Source organism: Giraffa tippelskirchi, chromosome 2 (genome assembly GCF_054371585.1).
Source record: "Giraffa tippelskirchi isolate mGirTip1 chromosome 2, T2T-mGirTip1v1.2.pri, whole genome shotgun sequence".
Classification (NCBI taxonomy): Eukaryota; Metazoa; Chordata; class Mammalia; order Artiodactyla; family Giraffidae; genus Giraffa; species Giraffa tippelskirchi.
This window is the reverse complement of record NC_137276.1, coordinates 133,195,431-133,221,259: the sequence shown is the minus strand read 5'-3', so window position 1 is coordinate 133,221,259 and position 25,829 is coordinate 133,195,431.

Here is a 25,829-nt window from a genome sequence, read left to right as displayed (position 1 = left end):
TGGACATTTTTCTAATTATCTTTCTGTTATTGAGATCTGAAAATTTTGCAGTCATTAGGAAACTGCATAAAACATTTTTGAATTTATTTTAATTTTTATTTTGACTCAGGATATGATCCATTTTGTTAATAGCCTATGAACTTTTGAAAAGCATTTTCATATTTCAATGAAATCTGTTGTTTATTCATGCTATTTAACATACATTTTTATTTTTCCTATCACTCATAGCGTGAGATGTTTAAATATATTAAAATATCATTGTAAATTAGTCTCTACTTTAAATTCTAAAGTTGATTTACTTTTTATATACTTTATTATTATATATGACAACAATGTTGTTAATTGTATACACTTAAAATTATGTATTCCAGCTGATAAAACCTTTTATAAATAATTATAATCTTTATCTCTCATTACTTTATTTTAAAATATTGTCTTTATTTCATATAAGTTTGCAACTTTTCTCCATCTTCAGATTGTAAACATTTTGTGTTCTTATATTTAAAGATTCCCTGTAAATCTTTAAATAAATCCCTGATAACAGGCTTTTATCTTTACCTAGATTAGTCATCTTTGCTTAATTGGAGTGTATAATGCCTTACAGGTCTTCCCAGGTAGCTCAGTAGTAAAAAATCTGCCTGCCAACAGGAGACCTGGGTTCAATACCTGGGTGAAGAAGATCCCCTGGAGAAGGAAATGACAACAGACTCCAGTATTCTTGCCTGGGAAATCCAATGGACAGAGGAGCCTGGTGGGCTATAGTCCATGGGATCGCAAACAGTCAGACATGACTTGTGACTAACACCAACGTAATACCTTATATTAGTGTAATTAATGCCATAACTGGCTTTAAGCCATTGGTGTACTAGTTAATAATTAACAAGTTGGCCTTAAATCACAGATAGCTAAAACGATTAGAATTTTATTTTTCCTAGGACCATATTTCCTAACAATATCTCTGCCATCATTAATTTCCACAAAATATCTGGGAGCAAGATATTGAGATTGAGTAATTCTGGTTCCATCTGGGGGTCTCCTTTGTGGATTCTGAAAAGCAGTTATCCTTTGAATACATTCGATGTTTATCCTGCCTGTTTTATTTAGAAATGTCCAATGTAGCTGAGTCTAATGCTTTGTTTAACTCTTTCACTCCCTGATCACCCAGTTATTTTTGTGTTTTGTTTTTTTGTGCATTGTTTGTGTTTTGGTAATAGATAATACTCCTATTACCGGCAGTTTACCTACATTGGTGAGGCAGGTCTGTTAGTGCTGGTTATATATTCATCTCTTCTGATTCAGTCTCCCCTTATTGGTTGAGGACATCAAACATTTACTTTTTTCCTAATTTCTGTATAAAATTAAAGAGTTCAGAAAAGTAGGAATGATGTTTTATTTTTGTCATCTTGACCTTAGAGAAAATGGTAGATTTCAAATTTTCCCCTTCACACATTGTTCCATATTCGCCTGATCAACTCTTCTTGTTGTTTACACTTTCAACAATATTGAGATTTTATAATCAAGAACTATGGAAATGACATGCACTATGTCATTCTTTAGGAAGAAAATCAGTTTATTTTTAAATTTGGTGTAATAAAAATACCTTCTATAATTTCTCTTTCTCCTTATTTTTTGGAAACTAACTTAGAAATACTTTCATAAGCTGTATTAAATGGTCAGTAAGACAAATGACTCTGCTTCATGGCCAGGATGGTAATATGTTTATGTGTTTAAGGAAATAGATTGTGAACCAGTGCTCTGAGTACTTATGTGTCTATTCTCTATTGTTTTTCTGAACTTGGGAAATATTAAGTAATATTTCTTTTTCAGAAATAACATAAATTTCACATTTAAAACAAATCTAAGATTTGTTTATTCCTCTTTAATTGATTTTACATATAAATGAGCTGACTTTAAAGTTAAGTAGTAAATATTATAATACTTATAGTCTTTTAATAATTAACAACAATTTTATAAAGTTATTCAAAGTCTAATATAAAAATTTAACATGTTAGAGCTATTCCTAATTCCTACATCTGATAAAAAGAGGGTCTGTATATGTTAGAATAGTGCAAGCTACAATTAACAGAAAACACTGGGTCCAATATACTTCGATAATAATTCGACTTGCCATATCACATCAACTACACACCAGGTATTTGATTGATGGGCAATTCAATGTGTTTATGATGTGATGTCCTTTCCACTTCTCTGCACTGGTTTCCTGTGTATAATTGCTGCCTTCAGATAACTCATTATAGGAATAATATGGTCAAAATAATTCTAGACAATGGTCAGATGTGAAAAACCTATGCCTATGAACAAGTCCGTTATTGTTAAGACAATGAATTTTCTAAAGTGGGTAATAGAATACCCGCTTTTAGTGGAATGGATGCTGAATGAGGGGTCTACAAAGTGAAACCATAAGGTGCTTATTATCATGAAAGTATAGATTGTGGGGCATTGCCTGAATATGAAAAAAAACAAAAAAAACAAAACTCTGCCAGATTAATAGAATTTCCTTTCCATTTGACTACTTCATTTATGAACAAGGTGACTATATTTTATTATTCAGCGTATCTAAACAATGACCAATCTGATGCAATATTTGGAGCCTTAGACTAAAGGTATCTTTATATCCACTAATTTTTTGTTTTTAAACTTAAAAACAAGTCTCAAAAGGGTCTACTTTATCTATTACTAAGTTAACTATCTGGCAAAAAATCAAATAACAACAAACAAACCCTCAACATTCCATAAAAGAAAACCACAAAATTCAGGATTTCTACTTGAACACCAATGTTCATTCAGTACACAAGAACACCAGCTGCTATACCTGTTAAGAAGCTAGACACTGCTATACCCATTAAGAAAATGTGACACATAATAAGAAAATAAAATCATTAATAAAAACCACCTCTGAGAGTGTTAATAGAAGTTCTTATGCCTGATGCATAGTGAAGCCAAACAAATCAAAATGTTGGAGTATGAAGCAGAGAGAGGCTTATTGCAGGGCCATGCAAGGAGATGGGTGGCTCAGGCACCCCAAAACTTCAGCTTCCCGAAAGCTTTCAGCAAAACATTTATAAAAGCATTGTGATGGTGGTGGGGTTGCAAGGTGTGTGATCTGCTCTTGCACAATTCTTTGACTGGCTGATGGTGAAGGAACAGGGCAGTATCATAGGGGTTAATGTTATCAGTCCTTAGGCTACAGGAGGCCTGGGGCTATGTGCTCATGGTCATCAAAAATAGTTAACACCTTCCATTTGGTGAGGGGTTTTCACATCTGTAAAACAATTCAGCAAATGTGCACCAAATACTGTTACCTAGCTATTTCAGAGAGCAGCTAAAGCAAAGTATATTAGGGAAGGACTTGTCCCAGGAAGGCCCCAGAGGGTCCTGCTCTGTTACAAGGTGACCCAAGCATTGAAGACAGTGGGTAAAGTCTCTGAAATGCTTTTTTAACAAACATATTTATGGACAAAAGAAATACAGGAAATATTAAAAATTAAACTAAAAATAAGAAAATAAAATTTTATAACTGGAAGGTGTAATAGGAATAAAAAAACTGTAATAGATGGACTTGATATTAGATTTGAAATGTCATCAGAAACATTCAGTGGACTTGAGATGGATCAATAGAAATTATCTAATCTATGTATCAGGGAGATGGAAAATAAAATGTTTTAAAAAGGAACAGGATCTCAGTGACCAGTTAAATAATACGAAGCCATCACATTTTTGTAAAATTGAATCTTCAGAAATAGAGGACAATGGGGAAAAATGCAAATATATATTTGATGAAAGAATGACTGTAAGATTTACATATTTTGTAAAAAGTGTAAATTAATATATCCAAGAATCTTAGCAAAGAGCAAGCAGGATAAATCCAAAAACAAATGCATACTAGGTACATAAGAGTGAAGTTTTACGAAATTAATAATATGAAGAAAAGCTTGAAAGAATCAAGAGAGAAAGGGAAGAAATATAAGAGACGCAAGAGCAGAATGATATGAGTAATAGATGACATTTCATCAAAGACAACAGAGGCCATAAAAATACAACAATATGTTTACATCTCTAAAATAATACATCAACAAACATCCATATCTAGAAAAAAAAAAAAAACAACTTTAAACATGCAGACTAATTTTCTTGTTGTTGTTAAATCAGGAAAACAAGAATAAAGAGTTTATTACTGTAGACCTGTGCACAAGGTAAGAGATGTGAGTTAAGTTTATATCTGGGGCAAAATAAGGATTGCAGCCTGGGAGACAGCACCTCAGATAGTTATGAGAAACTGCTCTAAAGAGGCAGAATATATGTGATTTTGGTGAAAGGGGAATACATGCAATCAACCACATATTTTTTCAAAAGTTCTGCTAGTCTTATGAAGCTTTCTGCTAGTCATGAGGAACAGTTGTCATCATGAAGGATTTTAGTGCTTTTTCTAGATAGGGGAGATGTAAGAATCGGGCTCATAAAATCAGCTCCTGAAAATATCTATCTGAAGACCTGTCTTGCCAACTTTTTCCCAAGCACAGAGTGTATCATTTTGCTCTCCACCCTGAATTCCTTTCACAGGGTGTTGAAAGGCAGCAGCCACAGCAGCACATGATTTAATCATTGTAGAGTTAGATGGCAAGTGCCAATTTGTAGTTGACACTTCCCTGCATACAGGGAATATAAAGAAAATATGTGAGTCTAAAGACATTGACACCATACAAATTTACAGCTATAAGAACTACTGAAGATCTGCAGTAGGAGCAAATATTTCAGTAAACACAAAATTCTATTTTATTATTTACTTTCTTTAAAAACATATGGCAGTGTAAAGTAAAATTATAATACTGTATTATCATATTACAGATAAATGATAAAATATTAACTAAAAGTAAGTTTGAATAAGTTAAAAACACGAATTGGAGTCCATAGGTACAATATAAAAAATAAAGTAATATTTAACTTAATCCAGTGCATGTTAAAAACCAATGAAGGAGTTAATCTGAATTATTCTACATTTCTATTTCTGAACTATAAAGTGGGGTTCTGATATTGTCACTGATGGTCCCAGCCTAACTAAGTATCGTTCATCTCCCAGAGTAATTAAAACAAAAGCAAAAATAAATGAATGGGACCTAATTAAAGCTTTTGCACAGCAAAGGAAACCATAAACAAAATGAAGACAATCCACAGAATGAAAAAATATTTGCAAATGAAGCGACCAACAAGGGATTAATCTCCAAAATATACAAACAGCTCATGCAGCTCAATATGAAAAGAAAAAACAATCCAATCAAAAAATATGTAGAAGATGTAAATAGACATTTCTCCAAAGAAGACACATAATTTGCCAAACAGTAAATGAAAAAATGCTCGACATCACTAATTAGTAGAGAAATGCAAATCAAAACTCCAGTGAGGTATCACCTTATATCGGTCAGAATGGCAATCATCAAAAAAAATCTGTAAATGATAAATCCTGGAGAGGGTTGGAAGAAAAGAAAACCCTCTTACACTGTTGTTGAGAATGTAAATTAGAACAGTTACTATGGAGAACAGTATGGAGATTGCTTAAAAATCTAGAAATAGAGCTACCATATGATTCTACAATCCTCGCTCCTATGCCTACATACAGGAAAACCCATAATTTGAAAGGATACACGCACCTCAATATTCATTGCAACACTATATGCAATAGCCAAGACTTGGAAGCAACCTAAACGTCCACCAACAGAGGAATGCATAGAGGAGATGCGGTGCATATATACAATGGACTATTACTCAGTCATACAAAAGAATAAAATAATGCCATTTGCAACAACATGGATGGATCTAGAGACTGTCATACTGAGTGAACTAAGTCAAAGAGAGAAAGACAAATATCATATGATACCACTTTTATGTGGCATCTAAAAAAATTGTGCAGATGAACTTATTTACAAAAAAGAAATAGACTCACAAACATAGAAAACATATGGTTATCAGGGACCAAAAGGGAGAGAGATAAATTGGGAAATTGAGATTGACATACACACACTATTACATATAAAATAGATAACAAGTAAAGACCTACTATACAGCACAAGGAACTCTACTCAATATTGTTATGGGTTATATGGGAAAAGAATCTAAAAAAGAGTGGAGCTATATATATATGCATGTATAATTGATTCACCTTGCTGTACAACAGAAACTAGCACAACATTCTAAATCAACTATACTGCAATAGAACTTTTTAAAAACAATAACATAAAATCACTGGTCAATGTGGCAGATGATAGAAAATGTGATGAATCATAAAAGTGACACATATGTCTTTGATCAGTCATTTTAATAGATCTCACCATAGCTCTTGAGGGAAAGGCAAATTTATAAAATGCCTAAAAGGAGGAAAGTAAGAAATATCTTGCTTCAAGAAATATCTTGCTTGGAGAAACCTGAAGGCTATCATTATTCCTTAAAAAAGATAAAATAAATAAGTTCTAATCCTCTGTTGAAACTTTTACCAATTGTGGTAAGCAGAATGATTCCCCTCTCTTCAAAATGTATTAGTCCTAAATATCTGTAACATGAAAATTATTTTATAAGGAAAAAGTGTCTCTGCACACATGATTAGATAAAGATACTGAGATACATATTCCCTGGATTTCCTGGGTGTGCCCTAAATGCAATCACAAGTTGAGGGAGATATGCTCTGTACAAGAGAGGAAAACACTGTGATAAAGAAGGCAGATTGAAATGAGAAACTTGGCCACAGTCAAAGAATGCAGGCAGTCACCTGATGCTGGAAGAGGCAAGAAATGGGTTTTCTCTTAGAGCCTCGTGGGGAAATATGGCTCTGCTGACATTTCAATTTCAACTCAGTGAAAATGATTTTGGATATTTGCCTTCCAGAATTGTGAAAGCATAAATTTCTGTTGTTTTAAGCTGCCATTTGCGGTAGGTTGTTACATAAGCCATGTTACTGTTGTAGCTGTTTGGTTGCTCAGTCCTGTCCGATTCTTTTTCAGCCCCACCAATTGTAGCCTGCCAGTCTCCTCTGTCTGTGAAATTTCCCAGGCAAGAACAGGCGACCAGAGTCAGTTGCCATTTCCTCCTCCAAGGGGACCTTGCTGGCCCAGGGATCGAACCCAAGTCTCTTGCATTGGCAGGCGGATTCTTTACCTTTGAGCCACCAGGGAAGCCCACAGAAGCCATAGGAAACGAACTTACCGAATTTTTTTTTAATATCTTGCTAAATCATTTACCTCTATGACTTTACTAAAATATAGAATTTTGCATTTAATTAGATTTTAAAAATAGTAAAAGAATTTATTTTCTTATTTTCATTTCATAATAGAAAAAGATGATTATTTGTGATCTTTATTCCCAGTGTAACTTTTTCTTACATCAGTTGTGTTTCAAAGAACAATTCAAGTAAATTTGTTTTCTACATTCAGATCACTCTGACAAGGTAAGTCAAGATATCAAATGAACATATAATTTATATGCAACCAGGATGTAAATCAACATTTTTTTTCAGGGAAAAACTACTTCCACTTTAGCACTTTCTGATGAAACATGACAGTTACAAAATAATTTATTTATGCACATACTTTATTGACTCAGTTAGGAACTCAGTAATTACCCTGAAGATATCTACTAGAACAATCAATGTAACAGAAAATGACATAGTCATGTAAGGTATTAAAGTGTCCATGTTAATTTTTAAGCAGTACACTCTGATTCTATATTTCTTTAACAAAGACATCTATTACATGATTCATCTATGTTTGAAGCAGTAAAGTATTGTGAACTTAATGTAAAATGCCTATGGAGGTTTCCAAAGTCAAATTTCTACCTTCACTTCTTGGGGGCTTCTCACTTTATCATTTTTGGATAAAAGGTAAATGCGCAAAATGTGAAGAAAATATAAATGTATAACTCAAATATAAAGAAACAAAACCCTGTGAATCACAAACAAGGTTAGAAAGTTAATTAATGCCTTCATCTGAAATCATCTCTTACTCTTGTTTAAAGGTAATCTTTATTCCAGCCACTATGTGTATAGATTCATTTTATCTGTTTTAATCTCTGTGTAAGTAGGATAATACAAAAATATATTACTGTGTCTGGCTTATTTTTTCAACATTAGGTTTATGAGATTCATCAATGTTACTGAATTTTTATTTCTATATAGCATTTATATCAATATTATCGAGGCATCATAATTTATTTAAACATTCTGCAATGTTAGAATTTTTTGCTTGTTTAAGCTATTATAAATAGTGTTTTACAAGTGAATATTCTTGTATAGTTTTTGTATAGATGTGCATGCACTTATATTTCTCCTTGGTATCTGCCTAGGAGTAGATTGGCTTGGTCACTGATCACACACATATTAAAAACATGTATGACAAACATTTTCCCAAGTTGTTTTACCAATATATATAATATCCTCCTCAAACCTTTGTCAGCAACATGTGAGCATTCTAGTGATCCCAAACCCTGACCAACATTTGGTAGACTGCTACTCTTAAACATGCTTGGCGTTAGGACTTGTGAAAACATGGTTAAATTTTTGTTTTTGTTCCTTGGTTATTTTCTTTTGATAAAATTTCCTTTGAAATTTTACGTTAAAGCATGGTACTTTTCCTAAGTAGTTGACTTTCATCTGAGATTTCTGTTACATACATGTCAAACTTTATCAGTTTACTTCTATGCTTCTAACCCTCTCCTTTATTTTCTGTATTTTTATGTCTTTTTTTACTTTTATGACTATTTATTTCTTCTTACTAGTGAATATTTCAGTTTACTAATTCATATTTCATAATTTAGCTCATTTTGTGTTCATATTTCTCCTGAATTTATTAATATTGCATTTTGTGTATCTATCATAATAGGCAGTATTATCTTAATGTATGTGCCTGATTACCTCTACATATGTTATCCCTGTGCATTGTGTGTTTGATTTGATGTCTCTCAGTTGTCTGTCATCTTGTCACCTTGGATGTCTAGCTATATTCGATTGAGCACTGAGAATTCTATGTAAAGAATTAGAGAAAAGCATGAAGCTAAAGAAGCTTCTGCTGAAGAGATCTGACCTTTTTCTGGTAGGAATCTAGAGCCATTAGCAAATTTTGCTGACATACCTAATACAGTTTTAGGGATTTAAATAATTAAAATTGGACTTTCAGTCACAGTAATAGCATCTTCAAATAGTGTTTACCCTTATTTGCTAGAGTGGGTTGTTTTTTATCCCTGTCTCCCCCAAATTCTGGATTCCAATTTTTTCTAACCAATTGACCCAAAAGCCCATTACTGGATTTGACTTCAATTCTTAGATATTTGCACTGGCTTGAAAGAGATTCTATATTAATTTTATATTGCTGCTCTAACACATTACCACAAATTTGGTGGCTAAAAAACACATGCATAAGTGTATTATTTGTTCTAGAGGTTGGAAGTCTAAAATGGTTTTCACTGGGTTAAAATCAGGGTTTCAGGAGTGCTGCTTCCGTCAGGCTGCCCTAAGAAAGAAATCTTTTTTTTTTTTTTCACTTTTCCAGATCCCCCAGGACATTTGCAGTGTTTGGCTCTTAGATCTCTCCTCAAACTTGAAAGCCAGCAGCAGAGCATCTTCAAGTTTCTCTCCACTCTGACACTGTTACATCCCCTCTTCTTCTCTGGCTCTAACTCTCCTGTGTCACTCTATTGCTTGTAATGACCTTTGTGATTACATTTGACACACTGAGATAATCCAGGATAATATTCCCAGTTCAAGATCCTTTGTTTCATGACATCTGAAAAGTCCCTTTTGCCATGTAATATGTTTGTGTGCTTTTGCAATTAGGAGGTGAAAATCTTTGGAGTGCCACTATTCTGCCTAACTTACTCTTTTTGGGAAATTAAGCTTAAACTGAGTTTGTCATTCTGTTTTCCTCTTTATGGTCTTGCCTCTAAAATTATTTATTGTCTTATTACCAGTCCAAGGATTTAAAAACTTTTCTTTCTTTTTTCTTTTTTTTTTTTTTTTAGCAAGGAGCTCATTCCAAAGAACCTAGTCCATCAAAACCAGAAAATGAATGTCCTTTTAAGTAGGACATTTATCATAAAAACTTGCAGTACAAGAACTAATTTCCACAATTTGTACACACACACACACACATACACACATACACACAAGATGATCTCAAAAATAGATTTTCTGTTGCAAAAACAATAGATCTTAAATATTCTTATCACAAGAAAAAATTGTAACTATATGAGGTGATGGATATTTACTAGATTTATTGTGGAAACCATTTCACAACCTGCACCTATATCAAATCACTTGTATTTTACACCTTAAACTTAAGCAATGTTACATATAAATTACATCTTAAGAAAACAAAAAATAATAAATTTTCTGAGTATTAAAACTCAATGACAAAAAAGATTCTATGTATTTTTCACCTGTTTTTTGAAAGTAGCTCAGTTGTGTCCGGCTCTTTGCAACCCCACGGACTACACAGTCCATGGAATTCTCCAGGCCAGAATACTGGAGTGGGTAGACATTCTCTTCTCCAGGGAATCTTCCCAACCCAGGGATTGAACCCAGGGTTCTGGCAATGCAGGCAGATTATTTACCAGTCATGCCGCCAGGGAAGCCCAAGAATACTGGAGTGGGTAGCCTATTCCTTCTCCAGGGGATCTTCCTGACCCAGGAATTGAACTGGAGTCTCCTGCATTACAGGTGGAAGAAATTTTAGGGTAAATTTAACATTTTTAAAATGTATACATTTAAATTAATTGATTATGACATTTGTTCAATTTGTGTCTATTATAATTGTTTGCTGTTTGTATATGCATAAGTTAACTTACAGATTTTATAATCTATTGAGACACAATTTACATGCAGTGAATTTAAGTATATAGGTGGACGAATTTTGGCAAATGTAGAGCTGAGTCATCATAATCACGATAAAATATACAGACCATTTCCATCACTCCAAATACATCCCTTATTCTACCTTGTAGAAAATCCCCTTTGCTCTTTCCCTGCTGCTGCTAAGTCGCTTCAGTCGTGTCCGACTCTATGTGACCCCATAGATGTCAGTCCACCAGGCTCCTCTGTTCACGGGATTCTCTAGGCAAGAGTACTGGAGTGGGTTGCCATTTTCTTCTCCATTGCTCTTTCCCTAGTCCCAGACAATATCAGATAAACTTTTTAACACTGTAAATCAGATCCCCCTGTAATAGAAATTTATATGCATTTTATCATACACCATAATCATGTTTCTGTTTTCTTTTGCATTGCATTATGATGTGAGTTCCTTTCATACTGTTGGGTTTATTGGTATGTCATTCCATTTTACTAATTAATTTGATTCCATTTTGTGGCAACACCAAGGTTTATTTTCTATTCTCCTACAGAAGGACGTATGAATTGTGTCCAATTTTTGGCTGGAAAATATTTTATGAACATTCTTGGACAAGGTTTCTACTGTACACATGTTTCACTTTTTCTGCCCCTTGTATCTGACTCTTTGCAACCCTATGGACTGTAGCCCGCCAGGCTCCTCTGTCCATGGGATTCTCCAGGCAAGAATACTGGAGTGGGTTGCCATTTCCTTCTCCAGAGGATCTTTCCAACCCAGTGATCAAAACTGCATCTCCTGTCTCCTGCATTGTAGGTGGGTTCTTTAACACTAAGCCAAAAATAGGTACACTATGTAACTTGTGACTTGTGCCTTGGTAACAGTGTATTTCATTGTGTAAGAAACTACCAAGCTTCTCCAAATTGCTATTTTACATTCTCACCATCAACATATGAGGTTTAAAGTTTTTCCACAGTATTTTCAAAAGCTGGTATTTTCAGTTCTTCTAATTCTAGCTCTTCTATTGGATATGTACTGGTTTCTCATTTTATTTTAGTTTTCATTTCCCTAATGATTGAAAATACCAGGCATCTCTTCATGGACTTGTTCTATTTATTTATCTTCTTGTGCCTAGTGTCCCTCCAAATATTTGTCAATCATTAATCTATTTGTTTTCTTAGTATTGACTTATAAGAATTCTGTTAAGATTAAAAATATACCTTTTGCCAGAAATACACTGAAACACATTTCCCAGAATATTATTTGAATTTTAGTTTTACTAAAATGTCTTTCAAAGACACATTTTTAAAAAGTGCAGTGTTCATACTTTTTCTGGATATTAGGTATATGTGACTTTAAGAGTGAAGTATTAGAAAGAATTGTGTCATTATTCATATTCTCTTCTCCTGCAGAAGGAAATGCTTAAGGTACGTGTTGGCCTGGAAGCATTGTTAGAGGGAAATCCTCTGTCAACCTTACCTCAGGGTCCAAGGGGTCTACTTGCTGCCCTGTGTAACACAAAGAAGATATTGCTTTGGTGTTTTAAAAACCACTGGTTATTTTTTATGATGTGGGAGACATATTGGTTTTGTTGCTATTTTCCCCCTACAGTATCATATCCTAATAAACACAGAATTTCATTCCAATTTTAATTTTCCAAGCATGTTCCACTGAGACCTGGATATCAAATATATAGTAAGTGTCTCTGCTGTAATTTAGTTACTACAATTTCATCCTTCCCTAGGACAACTGCTCAGCTTTTTCTTTCCCTGATAATCACATTTTTAGTGCTAGGCTCTTTTCTTGAAGTTTGTATCTCAACCTTGACAACAATTCAGCCTCTATGGTAATCTAGGTAACTTCATTTCAGCCTAAAGCTCAGAAAGAAAATCACAACTCAAGTACTTTTACATTTTTAAATCTTTAGCAACTTAAATATATGCATGGCCCAGGAAAATCTCAGTCAGTTCCACTTAAACTAAGAATTCTTAAGGATATTTCTAACATTGAATAAGTCCTCTTGCTATTGAATATTCTGGATCAGTAGAATGCTTTTAAACTCAGCATGGAATACACAGAAGTGATTTATGGAATTTCACCTTTGGCCACAGAAAGAAAGGTTACATTCCCAGTGAGTTCTGAAGAATGCTTTGGTCTGAGAAAAAAACCCCTAGAGCATTTTGACTAGGAAGTTGCCTCTCAAGAAAGGCTTCTCATCAGGCCTCATTTTTAGTTATTAAGTGCAGAGAGAACTCCTGATGTTTTTGTTTTGTGTAAAAACAAATAGGCAAAGACCAACAACCAATTTGTTCTTTGGTAAAATAGTGTCACATTATTTGGATAATGGTAATAAGAAACTCCCTGGATCATTTGAAAATAGCAGCCTTCTAAACAGCAAAAATTAAAGTAAGTCCATAGATCTTGTAGATTATGAGCCTCCTAAAATAAAGACCCTCAAAGTAATACTTTATAACTAAGAAGTACCTGGGATCTTTCTTAATGCAGTAATAAATTCCAATGATAAATTAGCTATATTCTTTAAGGTTTTAAATTCTAGCAGGTTTTATAATTAAAAATTAGAAAATACTGTTACAAATTAAGAACAAACTAGAGCCTATTATACAGAGTGAAGTAAGTCAGAAAGAAAAACACCAACGCATATATATGGAATTTAGTAAATCGGTAAAGATAACCCTGTATGTGAGACAGCAAAAGAGACACACATGTATAGAACTGTATTTTGGACTCTATGGGAGAGGGCGAGGGCAGGATGATATGGGAGAATGGCATTGAAGCATGTAAATTATCATATGTGAAATGAATCACCAGTCCAGGTTTGATGCATGATACAGGGTGCTCAGGGCTGGTGCACTGGGATGACCCAGAGGGATGGGATGGGGAGGGAGGTGGGAGGGGGGTTCTGGAAGGGGAACACATGTACACTCATGGCAGATTCATGTCAATGTATGGCATAACCAATACAATATTGTAAAGTAAAAAAATAGATAAATAAATACATTTAAAAAAAAAGGAAAAAAAAGAACAAAATAGAAGAGTTGGAGTATTGGCTTTATAAAGCAGAAACAGAGATATTGAATAATAAATAGTAAAGTGATCATGTGAATTTTAATATGTAATCCTATTATATCATAGGTAAGGAAATTTGAGGGGCCTCAGATATATTGTGTTATATGTTATTGATATTAATAAATAAGATGTATGCCTTTTGTCCACTTTTGTCAGTCATATGTTTCATGTGGATGTTTCAGTAAGTTGGTTAGTACTTTTATAGTTTCTTATAAAATACTACTTTAATAGCAAATGATTTGTATTACAAGTGCAACAGTAATTACTATATATCTATAGCATTGCAAAATGAAAACATATAGACTTAAGATCCTAAACTACAAATTCTTACCTTGAAGAAACAAGGACAAATGCTTTCTTGGCATAAATAATTTTGAGCTTCCAAATTTTGAAATATGATTTACAATAGATGCATGCACATATACATACACACAGAGAGAGGTTTGTTAATAAGGTCTAAGTGTTTGAATGACATTTTTTGCATTCATCCATAAGTAACTCTACTTAAACTATTAACTTGACAAATTTGTCAAGTCTTGAGAAGTCTTCCCATAATCTGGATAACACTCCTTAATGGATATGTGTTTTGTAAATATTTTCCCATAATCTGTGACTTGCCATTTCAATCCCTTAACAGTATCTATAGCAGAGAAAAGGTTTTAACTTTAATGAAATAAAAAAATTCCAATTTTTTATTCAAATATTTTTCTTTTGGTGGTGTATCTGAGAAACCATTTTGAAAACTATGATCACCTTGATATTCTTTTGTGTTAATTTATACTTAGGATATGACCTATTTTGAGTAAATTCTTATGAAGGGTGAAAATTCTGTCATGATTTATATTTTTGCATCTGGATGTCTAGTTTTTCCAGCGCCATTTATTGAATAGATTACTTTTTATCTGTTGCATTGAGTTTACCATGTTTGTCTACATTTTTGCCCATTCCACACTTTCTTGATTACTGTAGGTTTACAGTAAATCCTGAAGACTTTCAATCCTACAACTTTGTCCTTTTCTTAAGTATTGCATTGAGTATTCTGAGTCTTTTGTCTTTCTATGTAAATTTTAGAATCAGCTTCTATATATCAACAAAATGACTTACTGGGATTTTCATTACGAATGGCAGTGGAGAAATCTTGTGTGTGTTGCATGTGAATTTACTTCAGTCGTGTCCCACCCTTTGTGATCCTATGAACCATAGCCTGCCAGGCTCCCCATCCATGGAATTCTCCAGACATGAATACTGGAGTGGGTTGCCAAGCCCTCTTTCTGACTCAGGGATCTTCCTGACCCAGGCATGGAACCCACATCTCTTATGTCTCCTGCACTGGCAAGTGGGCTCTTTACCACTAGCGCCACCTGGGAAGCCCATTGGAGAAATATTATTTGTGTCCATATAAAATCTATTATAGTCATTAACATTCTACAAATTACTTAGATAAAAAATAATATACAAAATATTTTCTGAATTTAAATTTTTACATCAAGTAATAAACATCATAAAATTATTATTCTTAAGCATATGTAATTTAAGGTTGAGATGCTGTTTATTGTGTGTTGGGCATGAGTTTGCATGCATACATGAAAAAGAGAAAGAGACATACAGAGATAGAGCTATTTCTCTTACATAGCATTGTTTTAAGAGGGTCACCAACTTTTATATTTCTATTTCTAGTATGTTACAGAGAGGAAGGAGATGGCAGATGCAAGATCCTAAAGATGATAAGGATAATACTAACTTGACGTTAGACACCTTAATGTTTAATAATATTTTAAATATACAAGTATGATTTAAATTAAATCCATATGATGCAAAGATAAGTCCATTTAGAAACATACGTCTTTTTAATGTCTTGAAATTCCAGCATGACTAATGGATTATGACTATTCACTAAACTTTCATAATTGAAATAAATGTCCATATGGCAATTACCAATACTGATTTCAGCTTTGTGTCCAAGGATGCTTTTGCATTTGATTTTGGAGCAGTGGTTAGGCAACCATCATTACTCATTTATGATTCTAGTGAAAAATCTTATTTTAGACTTATGTCATTTAATGCAAAGAACATATTATACTAAAAGCACTTTTTCTTTGGTCAGTTATGTTTTTATATTTACAGAAATATTCAGTTTCATGTTCTTCTATAGGTGTATGTTTCTAAAAAACTAACTTCTGGAATATTAATGTGGTATAAATATGAATCTTATCTGCATTTTTATTATTTTAATGAGTCCACAAATATTTACTGACTGATTTCTCATGAATTACACTGCTTTAGGTACTGGGGAAACATCAGTGTTTAAAGCAGATAAAGTATTTGTCTATAGGGAGCCTTTATCTAGGAAAGAGCAAAGTGACTGATACAAAAATGATTGGTTTTTCTCTCATCCAAATGATATCTAAATTACAAATTCTGCAGACTGCTTTGATTCATTGTTCTCCAAATGTCTTCTATTGTTCTGGACCATGACTTTTTTTCATTGATTCAGGACTTAGGATTTCTTTTCTTACTTAGTCTTAACTGTGATTTAACATTCAAAAAGTTGGAAACCCAATTCAGTCCAATACTAGAAAGATGTTTGTATAAATAAAATGGGAACTATAAATTTGAAAATGCATCACTTAGTTTCAGCATTTCTTTGAGGAAGTGTCAATCTAGACTTAATTTTTGCTTAAGTGTTAAGGAAGTACACACACACACACCTCATATACATACAAGGATGACTTTATAATCTATAGGTCCCAGAAGAAAATGAAAGTACAAAATTCCTTGTAGATAAAGCAGGGAAAAGTGCTATTATATTAAAATATAAAGTGTATTTCTTTAAAACATTTTATTTGAAAAACTTACGGTGATAGATGAGTAAAAACAAACTTACAAACAATACATGTTAGTTTCTTTTTATCATGATGGTGTGCAACCATATCTCATGCAGTGTGAATTATTTCCCTAATGACCAATGAATGCCTGCCTCCCTGGTGACTCAGCAGTAAAGAACCCAACTGCAAAGCAGGAGACTTGTGTTCCATCCCTAGGTGGTAGAGATCTCTTGGAGAAGGAAATGTCCACCCACTCCAGTATTCTTGCCTGGAAAATCCCATGGAGAGAGGAGCCTGGTGGCCTACAGTCCACAGGGTCGCAAAAGAGTCCAACAGGACTGAATGACCAACAACAAAATCTGCAACAATGAATAATTACACTAGATATCTTTTCATGTGCTTATTAGGCATTGGCGATATTTTTTGTAAAAATTCACTAGAAAAGAAATCTTGACCTAAATTTCTGTTGGGGAGATTTAATTTACTGATTCAATTTTGTTAATTTTTATAGGTAATTCAGATTTTCTACTTTTCTTTGAGCTAGTTTGATAATTTATGTCCTTCGATCAATTTGTTCTATTCATCTGTGCAATTAATTTTGCCGACAAGCGACTGTTCATAGTGTTCTCTCAATACCACTCAATTTGTTTATATAATTAAACGATAGCGGTGTCTTCTCTCACATTTTTGTTTCTTGGTAAGGGTAGGCAAAATTTTGCCTTTTTTTTTTTTTATATTTCAAAGAAACGATTTTTTTCACCTAGTTAATTTTCTTTTATTCTGATTTCTCTTTCATTCAATTTCATTATAATCTTTATTTCTGTTTGCCTTGAGTTCAGTTTGTTCTTTATATTGTTGCTTGAGATATAGTTATTAATTCATTTCATAAAGACTTTTTAAGTTACATCTGTGATTTTTTTAATTGAGCCTTAGACTATTTAAAAATGTATTCTTCAACTTTCAATTATTCAGAAATTTCCTAAAAATTCTTTTCTTTGTTATTTCTATTATTCATCTATTGTGGAAAGATGATATAAGGCTTATTCCTTTTTAAATTATTAAGATTTGTTTAATTGCCAGGTATGTTCTATTTTAGTGGATGTTTCATTTGCATTTAAAATAATGTGTGCTTTGCTGTTATCTACTGGAATGTTCTATATATGGCAGTGTGAACAAGATGGTTGATAGCATGGTTCACCTCTTCTATACTTACTGATTTTGTGTCTATTCTTAAGACAGAGATATTGAAACATAACATTGTAACTGTTGAGTTGTTTATTCATCCTTTCAATCATTTCATTACCATTTCATGTACTTTGAGCTTCCATTGTTAGGTGCATGTACATTTTCAATTACATCTTCATTATCCATGGCACCTATTATCATTAATAATATACTTTTGGCTATTGAGGTATTTCTTGTTTTGATGCATGTGTTTTCTTATAGGAATATAGTCACTGCAGCCCTGCTATCATGTTTTATGCTGCATTTTCATCATAGTTTTTATTCCAGTTATTGCTGTCAACATATAGAAAAGACTTGATTATTTCATTTCAGTTCAGTTGCTTAGTCGTGTCTGACTCTTTGTGACTCCACGGATTGCAGCATCCATGGCATTCTTATCCATCACCAATGTCCGGAGTTTGCTCAAACTCATGTCTATCAAGTAAGTGATGCCATCCAACTATCTCATCATCTGTTGTCCCCTTCTCCTCCAGCCTTCAATCTTTCTCAATATCAGGGTTTTTTCCAAAGAGTCAGTTCTTCACATCAGGTGGCCAAAGTACTGGAGTTTCAGCATCAGTCCTTCCAATGAATATTCAGGACTGATTTCCTTTAAGATGGACTGGCTGGATCTCCTTGAAGTCCAAGGGACTCTCAAGAGTTTTCTCCAACACCACAGTTCAAAAGCATCAATTTTTAGGTGCTCAGTTTTCTGTATGGTCCAGCTCTCACATCCATGCATGACTACTGGAAAAATCATAGCTTTGACTAGATAGACCTTTGTCAGCAAAAAAATGCTCTGCTTTTTAATATACTTTCTAGGTTGATCATAGCTTTTCCTCCAAGGAGCAAGCATCTTTTAATTTCATGGCTGCAGTCAGCATCTGCAATGATTTTTGAACCCAAGAAAATAAAGTCTGTCATTGTTTCCATCGTTTCACCATCTATTTGCCATGAAGTGATGATGGGACCAGATGCTATGGTCTTCGTTTTTTGAATGTTGAGTTTTAAGCCAGGTTTTTCACTCTCCTCTTTCATTTTCATCAAGAGGCTCTTAAATTCTTCTTCACTTTCTGCCATAAGGGTGGTGTTATCTGGATATCTTAGGTTATTAGTATTTCTCCCGGAAATCTTGATTCCAGCTTGTGCTTCATCCAACCCGGCATTTCACATGATATATTCTGCATATAAATTAATCAAACAGCATGACAACATACAGCCTTGACATACTCCTTTCCCAATTTTGAGCCAGTCTGTTGTTGCAAGTCCAGTTCTAACTGTTGCTTCTTGACTTGCATACAGATTTCCAGGAGGCAGGCATTCCCATCTCTTGAAGATTTTTCCAGTTTGTTGTGATCCACACAGTCAAAGATGTTAGCATATTTAAAGAAACAGAAGTAGATGTTTTTCTGGAATTCTCTTGCATTTTCTATTATCCAAAGATTTTGGCAATTTGATCTCTGTTTCCTCTGTCTTTTCTAAATCCAGGTTGAACATTTGGAATTTCTCGGTTTACATGCTGTTGAAGCCTAGCTTGGAGAATTTTGCATTTTCATATAGTCTGAGAATAAATTAATCTTAATTGCAATGTTTAGTTATTTCATATTTGACATAATCATTAAAGTATTTGAATTTACATCCTCTATGCATTCCTTGTTTTTCATATATTTCATGTATATTTGTTCCTTTGGTCCCCTATTATTGCCTTTTTATTACACGTATTTTATACTATAACCTTTTAATTTCTCTACTTATTTTTAAATATGTTTTAATGTTATTTTATTAGTGGCTGTTCTAAGATTAAATAGAGAACTTTAACTTTCCCAGTTAAATTCATATAAAAGTTCACCTGATTCCTGTGAAATACGGCAATTTTTCTTCAATATAGCCTGTGTGTGTTAATCGCTCAGTCGTGTCTGACTCTTTGCGACCCCATGGACTGTAGCCCACCAGGCTCCTCTGTCCATGGAATTCTCCAGGCAAGAACACTGGAGTGGGTTGCCATTTCCTTCTCCAGCAGATCTTCCCGACCCAGGGATCGAACCCGGGTCTCCTGCATTGCAGGTGGATGCTTGACCATCTGAGCTACTAGGGAAGCCATAATATAGCCTAAATTTCTATTATTTTCAAATATTATATCTCTATATGTTATAAACTTAACAATGTACCATTATAATTTTTGCTTTTAACAGCCAACAGTTTTTCAAATAAATTAGCAAAATAAAAGTTAAAAACATTTTTCTATAGTTTTTATCAGTTTTCAACGACTGTCATAGCAAATTAACATAGACTAGATGGCCCAACAAGTGCATTTTCTCACAGTCCTGGAGGCTGGAAGTTCAAGATGAAGGTGTAAGCAGGGTTGGCTTCTTTTCAAGCATCTCTCCTTGGTTTATGTATGTCTTTGTGTCCTCGAACTGTGTTCTCTCTGCATGTCAGTGTCCTTCTCTTCTTATAAGGACACAAGTCTTACTGAATTAGTTCTTACTCATATGAACTCACTTTAGCTTACTTGCTTTCCTAAAGACTCTATCTCAAAATATAATCATGCACTGAGGTAGTAGGAGTTAAGAAATCAATACACCAATCCTGGAGAGAAAGAATTTAGTCTGTAGCACAGTCTTATATTTATCCATGTGTTTATTTTTTCTGGAGCTTTTCAAATCTTCATGTATGTTTGAGTTTCTGGCTGTTGTTCTCTCCTTTAAGCAGAATGGGTTCCATATATATATATATACATATATATATATATTTATATTTTTAAGGTAGGTATTCTAGTCATGCATTTTCTCAGTTTTTATTTATCTGGGTATTTTTTAACTTTGTCTTCATTTTTAATGATAACTTTTTTGTATATACTATTCTTGGTTGACAGTTTTTCTCTGAGCACTTGCATATTTCATTTTAATGACATTTGAATTCTTGTTTCTGTTTCTTTTTTATAATTTTACTTATTTATTTTTGGCTGTGCTGGGTCTTCATTGCTGTGTGGGCTTTTCTCTAGTTGTGGTGAGCAGGGGCTACTCTTTAGCTGTGGTGTGTAGGCTTCTCACTGCAGTGGCTTCTCTTGCTTCATCAGTTCTAGGGCACATGGGCTTTAGTAGTTGTGGCACGTGGGCTCAAGAGATGTGACTCCTGGGATCTAGAGCACAGGCTCAGTATTGTGGTACATGAGCTTAGCTGTTCCCTGGCACGTGGGATTATCCTGGATCAGGAATTGAACTCACGTCTCCTGCATTGACAGGTGGATTCTTTACCACTGTGTCACCATGGAAGCCTCTGAACTCTTGTTTCTAAAGATACATCAGTCATGGTAATAATATTACTTCCCTGTAAGTAAGATATTCTTTTCTTGCTGCTTTCAAGATATATTTTTTTTCTTTCTCTTTAATATTTAGCTGTTTATTTTGTTGTTTGGTGTGGCTAACTGCAGAACTCGGTTTTTTTCACAGCTGGTATGGTTTTCATTAAATTAGGCAAGTTTTCTGCCATTATTTCTAATGTTTTATTTCCTTTCCTTTCTGAACTCCCATCATCCTTACACTGGTGCACTTGTTTCATAGTTTTCTATTGCTTTTCATTTCTTTATTTCTTCTTTTTATTCAAAATATTGATTAATTTCCACTTTTCTGTCTTCAAGGTGCACTCAGACTTTAATTGCACTTTGCTTCACTGTGGCTTCACATATATGTATTCTTTACAAATTGAAGTTTTGTGGCAACCCCACATCAAGCAAGTTTATAGGCACCATTTTTGAAATACTATTTGCTTACTTCTTGTCTCTGCATCATATTTTGTTAATTCTCACCATATTATTATATCATTATATTGTAAGAATTCTCCAATAATTATTATGACTGGCCTATAATCAGTGATTTTTTGTTACTATTGTAGTTGTTAGAAAAAACCACGAACCACACCTACATTCTTATATGAAGAATATGTGAGCTTAATTTTATATTGTGTGTGCTCCATAGACCAGCTGCTACCCCATCTGACCTCCTCATGCCTTCTTATTGCCTGAAACACAAAAATATTAAACAAACTTAGGCCTGTTAATGACATGAATAACCAAAATGGTGTGGTCATTCACCTAGAGCCAGACATCCTGGAGTGTGAAGCCAAGTGGGCCTTAGGAATAATTAGGACAAACAAAGCTAGTGGAGGTGATGGAATTCTAAGTTGAGCTATTTCAAATCCTAAAATATGATGCTGTTAAAGTGCTGCACTTAAAATGTCAGCAAATTTGGAAAACTCATCAGTGACCACAAGACTGGAAAAGGTCAGTTTTCATTCCATTCTCAAAGAAGGGCAGTGCTAAAGAATGTTCAAACTACCACAAAATTGTGCTCACTTTACACGCTAGCAAGATAATACTCAAAATTCTTTAAGCTAGGCTTCAGCAGTATGTGAACTGAGAACTTCCAGATGTACAAGCTGGACTTAGAAAAGGCAGATGAATCAGAAATCAGAAATCAAATTGCCAACAGCCACTGGATCATAGAAAAAGCTACAGAATTCCAGAAAAAAACATCTACTTCTGCTTCTTTGACTACACTAAAGTCTGACTGTGTAGATCACAACAAACTGGAAAATTCTTAAAGAGATGAGCATACAAGACCATTTTACTGGTCTCCTGAGAAACCTGTATGCAGGGTCAAGAAGTAGCAGTTAATTCTGGACATGGAACAACATACTGGATCCAAATTGGGAAAGAGTAGGTCAATACTATATATTGTCACCCTGTTTGTTTAATTTATATGCAGGGTGCATCTTGCAAAATGCTGGGCTGGATGAAGCACACATTGGAATCAAGATTGCCAGGAAAACTATCAGTAACTTCAGATATGCAGATGACACCACCCTTATGGCAGAAAGCAAAGTGGAACTAAAGAACTTCCTGATGAGGGTGAAAGAGGAGAGTGAAAATGTTGGCTTAAAACTCACCATTTAATAAGCTAAAATCATGGCATCTGGCCCCATCATTTCATGCCAAATAGGTGGGGAAAAATTGGAAACAGTGATAGATCTTATTTTCTTGGGCTCCAAGATCACTGCAGATGGTGACTGCAGCTATGAAATTAAAACACACCTGCTCCTTGGAAGAAAAACTATGACAAACCTAGACAGCATATTAAAAAGCAGAGACATCACTGCTGACAAATGAAATGTTCATATAGTCAAATCTATTGTTTTTTTCAGTAGTCATGTACAGATGTGACAGTTGGACCATAAAGAAGACTGAGTGCCAACAAATTGCTTTCTAACTGTGGTGCTTGAGAGAAGACTCTTGAGAGTCCCTTGGACAGTAAGGACATCAAATCAATGAATCCTAAAATAAGTCAACCGTGAACATTCACTGGAAGGACTGATGGTGAAGCTGAAGCTCCAATACTTTGGCCACCTGATGCAAAAAGCCGACTCACTGGAAAAGACCCTGATGCTGGGAAAGATTAAAGACAGGAGAAGGGAATGACAGAGGATGAAATGGTTGAATGGCCTCATCCACTCAATGGACATGAAGTTTGAGTTTCAGCAAACTTCAGAAGATAGTGAAGGACAGCAAACCCTGGCTTGCTGCAGTCCATGGCATTGTAAACAGTCAGATATGACTAAGTGACTGAACAACAACAATCGAAAATATGCCAAATAGGACTTTCATAGCTAGAGAAGAAAGCCAATGCCTGGTTTCAAAGATCCAAAGGGCAGACTGCCTCTTCTCTTAGAGGCTAATGCAGCTAGTTACTTCAAATTGAAGTCAACATTCATTTACCATTCCAAAAATCCTAGAGCCCTTAAAAATAATGCAAAATCTACTCTGCCTGTACCCTATAAACTGAATAACATAGCCAGGATGACATCATGTTTGCTTGCAACATGGTTTACTGAATATTTTAAGCCCACTGTTGAGAACTTCTGCTCAGGAAAAAAAAAAAAAAAAAAAGACCTCTTTCAAAATATTTTGCTCATTGATGAAGCACCTGATCAATTAAGAGTTCTGATGAAGATGTACAATGAGATTAATGTTATAATGCCTGCTAACACAGTACCATTCTGCAGCCCATTGATCTAGAAGTAGTTTTGACTTACAAGTTTTATACTTAAATGCATTTCATAAGGCTGTACCTACCTGGCTTTCTATAGGTTTCCACTATGTCCATGTAGCTTGTGTACAGCCAATGATTTGAGCAAATAGCTCAGTAGAAGTCTTCCTTCTACTCTTTGACAATCAATCTTTGTGGTCATTTGAAAGCACATTGCAAGTTAAGAAGGTCCTCATTACTTCCTTGGTTTTTCTTACCACCATGTGAGACTCTGCTGTGCATGCACATAATGTTCCACACAGGCAAGGATTTGGGGAGGTTTTATCTAGAGCTTCTGTGTCTTTTATCCAAGATAACCCTGATAAGTTTCTGCCTGATTCTGTGCTCACACCAAGCTAACCAGTTTCAGTTTCACAAAGCTGCAAGTTTACCATGCCTTTTCATACCACATCTAACATCTCTATCTGACATAGTTATTTGTTTTACAGGCCCCAGCTTCCTTCAAAAATTTATCTCCCCTCTTGCAGCAAAGCTGCTGTCTTCTTGCCCAGGTTTACCTACTGAAGCTCTAGATTTTAGCAGAGTTTGACTGAGGGCGGAAGTGTTGTTGCTGCTGCTGCTGCTGCTAAGTCGCTTTAGTCGTGTCCGACTCTGTGTGACCCCATAGCCGGCAGCCCTCCAGGCTCCTCCATCCCTCGGACTCTCCAGGCAAGAACACTGGAGTGGGTTGCCATTTCCTTCTCCAATGCATGAAAGTGAAAAGTGAAAGTGAAGTCGCTCAGTCGTGTCCGACTCTTAGTGACCCCATGGACTGTAGCCTACCAGGCTCCTCCATCCATGGGATTTTCCAGGCAAGAGTACTGGAGTGGGGTGCCATTGTCTTCTCCGGAGGAAGCATTAGGAAACAGCAAAATCTCTGAATATGACAATTACCCTGAGTTCACAAGAAGCCAACGTCATGAAATTAAAAAGTTGAAACAACTTTAGCATTAATTACCCTCACAATATTGCTCTAAATTCATTAAGCAATGGCTTAACTACTGAATCTCTCCTTTCCTCAGTGCCTGGCAAACTCTATTCTACTTTCTGTTTTTATTAATTTGCCTATTTTAAACAACTCATATAACTGACATCACACAATATTTGTCTGTGTCTGCCTTATTTCACTTAGCAAAATATTTTCAAATAGCATATTTCAGAACTTTGCTCCTTTGTATAGCTGAATAGTATTCCATTAGTATTACATCACATTTAAAAAATTGATTTCTTGATGAATACTTAGATTGTTTCCACTTTTTGGTTATTGTAAATAATACTGCAATTAACTGCAATATATACTTATGTGTTTGAGTCTAGGAGTGGAATTGCTATATCATATAGTAAATATATATTCTATGTGTATTTATTTGTGCTTTCTAGAAGTTTGTATTTGCCCTTTCCATTTTACCTTTATAGAAGGATAACAAATTTCAGAAAACTTGTTTAAATCACAACTTTCCTTTCTATTCATTTCAAAAGAACTTGTTTAAGTCACACATGTTGTTTTCTCTTCACTTTCACAACATTATATTTCTATCCTTTATTTCATAAGCACTTGTAACTACTTTGGTCATGTCATATAGATCACAGACTGTGACATGTTTTACCTTGCAAATGAGAAATCATATTTTAATTCAAATGACCTGGAATGAAAATATCATGTTGTTTTGAGTTTATTAACTTTCAGTCTTGGACAATTTCTGAGTTTATGTAACCTTCATTTAGTCCAACATGTCTCTTGCACTTATTTTCACAAATAGTAACAATATGAC